This window comes from Hyla sarda, unplaced genomic scaffold, assembly GCF_029499605.1.
Source record: "Hyla sarda isolate aHylSar1 unplaced genomic scaffold, aHylSar1.hap1 scaffold_189, whole genome shotgun sequence".
In the NCBI taxonomy this organism is placed as follows: Eukaryota; Metazoa; Chordata; class Amphibia; order Anura; family Hylidae; genus Hyla; species Hyla sarda.
Window position 1 is genome coordinate 460571 of NW_026608543.1, and position 6109 is coordinate 466679.

The following is a 6109-nucleotide window of genomic DNA, read 5'->3' on the forward strand; positions in this document are numbered from 1 at the left end:
TATCTTTATATTTTTTCTTATCTTTATATTTTTTCACTTACTATTTGATCACATGACACATTACCATGGTGACCGGGACGCCAGATGAGCTGATAGGTATGAGAACGAGGCCTGGAACACTGCGCGCGTGCGCAGTAGGAGACGGAGCTCCTGATATGAGAGCGAGGCTTGGAACACCACGAGAATGCGCAGTAGGGCCGACGCTCTCAGTACATACATGGTCACCATGACTACATGTTAGATACATCCCCTGACTTCCGCTATAGTACTTGGGCGCACATGCGCATTCGCTTTTCACCCACGCTTACATTCTCCATTATGGCGGTGAGTGATCCCCAGATCCGTTACTGCAAATATTGTTTTTTAATGATTTTTTAATTCTCACACATCTGTTCTGAATAGGTGATCAGAACCTTATTAGGGATTTTATATGATTTTGGGATTCACGTCTATATTTATATAATATATTGAATATAGATATATTTGACACATATTTTTACACTTGTTTATGTGATGTACTGTTTGAATTTTGTACACTTTATATTGATTTTGTACTTTTTTCACTAAATTGGATTTGTAATTGTATAGCCCATAAAATGGGTCCTTTTGTTCACTTGTGTTATGCTTGAGAAAGACCAGGAGAGCTGGTTGAAACGTCGCTGTAACTTTCACCTGTTTATGGAATAAAACTTCACTTTTTTCATCAACTTGGATTGTGTGCTGCGGAATTCTACTAATTTATATATATATATATATATATATATATATATATATATATATACGCGCACACACACACATATATATAAACGTATTCTCCGTTGAGATATTGCAGCCGCTGCTGTGTCCAGGCCCAGGAGCCTTAGCACTGTGCTGTGATGTCACTCAATACCACTGACATCACTAGGTGTAAACAACATCTCTCCTTTGCTGTGTATGTGACTATGGAGCTGTTTGGTGATGTCGTCTATTATGGCCTTCATAGAAGCAACAGGAGATTGTTGCATCCATCTAGAACCCTCAGAACTACAGTGCTATGATGTCACTCACTTCCACAGGCCTTGCAGAGTGTAAACAACAACAACCCAGCTTTGTTGTGTATGTAACCATAGGGATTTGTGATGTCACCTAGAACCTTCACAGCAGCGACAGCTTTATGAGGAGCATCAGCACTGCTCTGCCTGAGCAGAACCATCACCGCCATAGGTTGTCAAATAACCCGGATTTAACCCACACAGGTAAGTCCAATGGGGTGCAGGCATGTCCTCTATGCTTACAGCTTCCCGTGGGTGTTGGTTTGATACCGTTTGGGGACAGCCAAGGAGGCATCTGCAGGCAACAAAGGTAGGTGTGTGCTTGTGTGTGTGTTTCCTATGCAGATCCTAAGCCCAGTGTCACATGCAAGTAGGAGGAGTAAGAAGGGTTCCTGGCAAATCCGGGTTATGGATTGCATTTAAAAAGGCCCCGTGGGAGTGCAATGGGCCCCTGTCTTGCTGCTTAGCAATAATGGTATGGGTTTAGGTTCTGCTGTGTGTACTGGTGGTTGACTGCCCCCCAGCCCAGAGTGTGCATGGAAAATTGTCTGGCAGCCTCCCTGACAGCAAGCAGTGATAGTGCCCATGAAGGGGACCTTGTTGGGCCCGCCCCTTTCACGGTTATCGCTTCTCGGCCTTTTGGCTAAGATCAAGTGTAGTATCTGTTCTTATCAGTTTAATATCTGATACGTCCCCTATCTGGGGACCATATATTAAATGGATTTTTGAGAACGGGGGCCGATTTCGAAGCTTGCTTCCGTCGCCCTATGCATTGACCCGATATGGCAGTATCTTCAGGTACAGTGCACCACCCCCTTACAGGGTTAAAAAGAAAGATTCCTACTTTCATTGCTACCTGCTTGCTGGCTAGCCAGCTAGCCAGCCCTGTGGGCCTTGCTGCTGCTGCTGCAGCCAAAAAACAAAAGGTGGTGCTGCTGCTGCTTCTGCTGCTTCTGCTTCTGCTTGTGTCTGGCCGCTGTTGGAGCGTCCAGGCACAGGACTTCTGCTGCTGCTGACTAAATGGCCTCCTTAATTGGATCATTTGAGTAGCCAGCACACCTGTGCAGGTAGGGCATGACATGATAGGCAGCTGCCTTGATAGCGGGTGGGTGCTGAATGTTCCTAATTGACAAAATAAGATTAATGCTTATGAAGAAATATAAAATCTCATCCCTTCCCCAATATCGCGCCACACCCCTACCCCTTAATTCCCTGGTTGAACTTGATGGACATATGTCTTTTTTCGACCGTACTAACTATGTAACTATGTAACATAACATGGGGGGGGTCTCCTGGCTGTTCACACAGGTGTGTCATTGCTGTACATTGACCATGCATTGCTTCTGTGGTATTGCAAAGGCAAAGACAAATGCTTCCAGCCATCCATTGCACTAATGGATTGGTCATCAGCTGGCTGTCTATGTCCCGCATCAATATAGACCAAAGTACAGAGGGTTAGGCTATGCTATTGTGCACCTACCTGATGCATCAGAAGGTGCGAGGCCCTTGCTAAATTCTGTGCACAGACTTTGAGATCTATACTTTAGACTGTATCTAAACCTGCTCCAACATGGACTGACATTCTGGCCTACTTTCAGCCGATGCGACTTGTCTGTCGCTGAACAGTCGCTTTTTATGTATTCAGCACCTATGTATAATGTTGTAAAAATGCTCTAGAAGCTAAAGTCGCAGAAATGTCACACATATTTGGCCTGCAACTTTCTGTGCGACAAATTCAGACAGGAAAAATCAGTATAAATCCTTAGAAAATTATCCCCCAGTGTCTCCATCTGCTGGCGGTATTGAATAAGCATTGCTGCACTGATGGGGTATGCATTAGACGAAAAAAAAGAAGAAAAAGAAGAATAATACGCCCAGAAAAGAGGCGAAAAGGAGAAAAACGTAAAAAAACGTGAAAAAAAAGTAAGAGGAAGAGAAGGGAAAAAAAGGTGGAAATGGGTTTAAAAGTGATTTCGGCGGAGAAATATATATATATATATATATATATATATATACGCGCACACACACACATATATATAAACGTATTCTCCGTTGAGATATTGCAGCCGCTGCTGTGTCCAGGCCCAGGAGCCTTAGCACTGTGCTGTGATGTCACTCAATACCACTGACATCACTAGGTGTAAACAACATCTCTCCTTTGCTGTGTATGTGACTATGGAGCTGTTTGGTGATGTCGTCTATTATGGCCTTCATAGAAGCAACAGGAGATTGTTGCATCCATCTAGAACCCTCAGAACTACAGTGCTATGATGTCACTCACTTCCACAGGCCTTGCAGAGTGTAAACAACAACAACCCAGCTTTGTTGTGTATGTAACCATAGGGATTTGTGATGTCACCTAGAACCTTCACAGCAGCGACAGCTTTATGAGGAGCATCAGCACTGCTCTGCCTGAGCAGAACCATCACCGCCATAGGTTGTCAAATAACCCGGATTTAACCCACACAGGTAAGTCCAATGGGGTGCAGGCATGTCCTCTATGCTTACAGCTTCCCGTGGGTGTTGGTTTGATACCGTTTGGGGACAGCCAAGGAGGCATCTGCAGGCAACAAAGGTAGGTGTGTGCTTGTGTGTGTGTTTCCTATGCAGATCCTAAGCCCAGTGTCACATGCAAGTAGGAGGAGTAAGAAGGGTTCCTGGCAAATCCGGGTTATGGATTGCATTTAAAAAGGCCCCGTGGGAGTGCAATGGGCCCCTGTCTTGCTGCTTAGCAATAATGGTATGGGTTTAGGTTCTGCTGTGTGTACTGGTGGTTGACTGCCCCCCAGCCCAGAGTGTGCATGGAAAATTGTCTGGCAGCCTCCCTGACAGCAAGCAGTGATAGTGCCCATGAAGGGGACCTTGTTGGGCCCGCCCCTTTCACGGTTATCGCTTCTCGGCCTTTTGGCTAAGATCAAGTGTAGTATCTGTTCTTATCAGTTTAATATCTGATACGTCCCCTATCTGGGGACCATATATTAAATGGATTTTTGAGAACGGGGGCCGATTTCGAAGCTTGCTTCCGTCGCCCTATGCATTGACCCGATATGGCAGTATCTTCGGGTACAGTGCACCACCCCCTTACAGGGTTAAAAAGAAAGATTCCTACTTTCATTGCTACCTGCTTGCTGGCTAGCCAGCTAGCCAGCCCTGTGGGCCTTGCTGCTGCTGCTGCAGCCAAAAAACAAAAGGTGGTGCTGCTGCTGCTTCTGCTGCTTCTGCTTCTGCTTGTGTCTGGCCGCTGTTGGAGCGTCCAGGCACAGGACTTCTGCTGCTGCTGACTAAATGGCCTCCTTAATTGGATCATTTGAGTAGCCAGCACACCTGTGCAGGTAGGGCATGACATGATAGGCAGCTGCCTTGATAGCGGGTGGGTGCTGAATGTTCCTAATTGACAAAATAAGATTAATGCTTATGAAGAAATATAAAATCTCATCCCTTCCCCAATATCGCGCCACACCCCTACCCCTTAATTCCCTGGTTGAACTTGATGGACATATGTCTTTTTTCGACCGTACTAACTATGTAACTATGTAACATAACATGGGGGGGGTCTCCTGGCTGTTCACACAGGTGTGTCATTGCTGTACATTGACCATGCATTGCTTCTGTGGTATTGCAAAGGCAAAGACAAATGCTTCCAGCCATCCATTGCACTAATGGATTGGTCATCAGCTGGCTGTCTATGTCCCGCATCAATATAGACCAAAGTACAGAGGGTTAGGCTATGCTATTGTGCACCTACCTGATGCATCAGAAGGTGCGAGGCCCTTGCTAAATTCTGTGCACAGACTTTGAGATCTATACTTTAGACTGTATCTAAACCTGCTCCAACATGGACTGACATTCTGGCCTACTTTCAGCCGATGCGACTTGTCTGTCGCTGAACAGTCGCTTTTTATGTATTCAGCACCTATGTATAATGTTGTAAAAATGCTCTAGAAGCTAAAGTCGCAGAAATGTCACACATATTTGGCCTGCAACTTTCTGTGTGACAAATTCAGACAGGAAAAATCAGTATAAATCCTTAGAAAATTATCCCCCAGTGTCTCCATCTGCTGGCGGTATTGAATAAGCATTGCTGCACTGATGGGGTATGCATTAGACGAAAAAAAAGAAGAAAAAGAAGAATAATACGCCCAGAAAAGAGGCGAAAAGGAGAAAAACGTAAAAAAACGTGAAAAAAAAGTAAGAGGAAGAGAAGGGAAAAAAAGGTGGAAATGGGTTTAAAAGTGATTTCGGCGGAGAATATATATATATATATATATATATATATATATATATATATATATATATACGCGCACACACACACATATATATAAACGTATTCTCCGTTGAGATATTGCAGCCGCTGCTGTGTCCAGGCCCAGGAGCCTTAGCACTGTGCTGTGATGTCACTCAATACCACTGACATCACTAGGTGTAAACAACATCTCTCCTTTGCTGTGTATGTGACTATGGAGCTGTTTGGTGATGTCGTCTATTATGGCCTTCATAGAAGCAACAGGAGATTGTTGCATCCATCTAGAACCCTCAGAACTACAGTGCTATGATGTCACTCACTTCCACAGGCCTTGCAGAGTGTAAACAACAACAACCCAGCTTTGTTGTGTATGTAACCATAGGGATTTGTGATGTCACCTAGAACCTTCACAGCAGCGACAGCTTTATGAGGAGCATCAGCACTGCTCTGCCTGAGCAGAACCATCACCGCCATAGGTTGTCAAATAACCCGGATTTAACCCACACAGGTAAGTCCAATGGGGTGCAGGCATGTCCTCTATGCTTACAGCTTCCCGTGGGTGTTGGTTTGATACCGTTTGGGGACAGCCAAGGAGGCATCTGCAGGCAACAAAGGTAGGTGTGTGCTTGTGTGTGTGTTTCCTATGCAGATCCTAAGCCCAGTGTCACATGCAAGTAGGAGGAGTAAGAAGGGTTCCTGGCAAATCCGGGTTATGGATTGCATTCAAAAAGGCCCCGTGGGAGTGCAATGGGCCCCTGTCTTGCTGCTTAGCAATAATGGTATGGGTTTAGGTTCTGCTGTGTGTACTGGTGGTTGACTGCCCCCCAGCCCAGAG

At 45.2% G+C, this 6109-nt stretch overlaps 2 non-coding genes across 2 annotated transcripts; both read left to right on the plus strand.

The window, feature by feature from the left end:
• Positions 1-1654: 1654 nt before the first annotated feature.
• Positions 1655-1845, plus strand: LOC130315893 (U2 spliceosomal RNA). The gene has a single exon (XR_008863321.1). It is a non-coding gene; the product is annotated as a U2 spliceosomal RNA (small nuclear RNA).
• A 2074-nt stretch (positions 1846-3919) lies between these two features.
• LOC130315886 (U2 spliceosomal RNA) lies at positions 3920-4110 on the plus strand. Its single transcript, XR_008863315.1, has one exon. It is a non-coding gene; the product is annotated as a U2 spliceosomal RNA (small nuclear RNA).
• The last annotated feature ends 1999 nt before the right edge of the window (positions 4111-6109 follow it).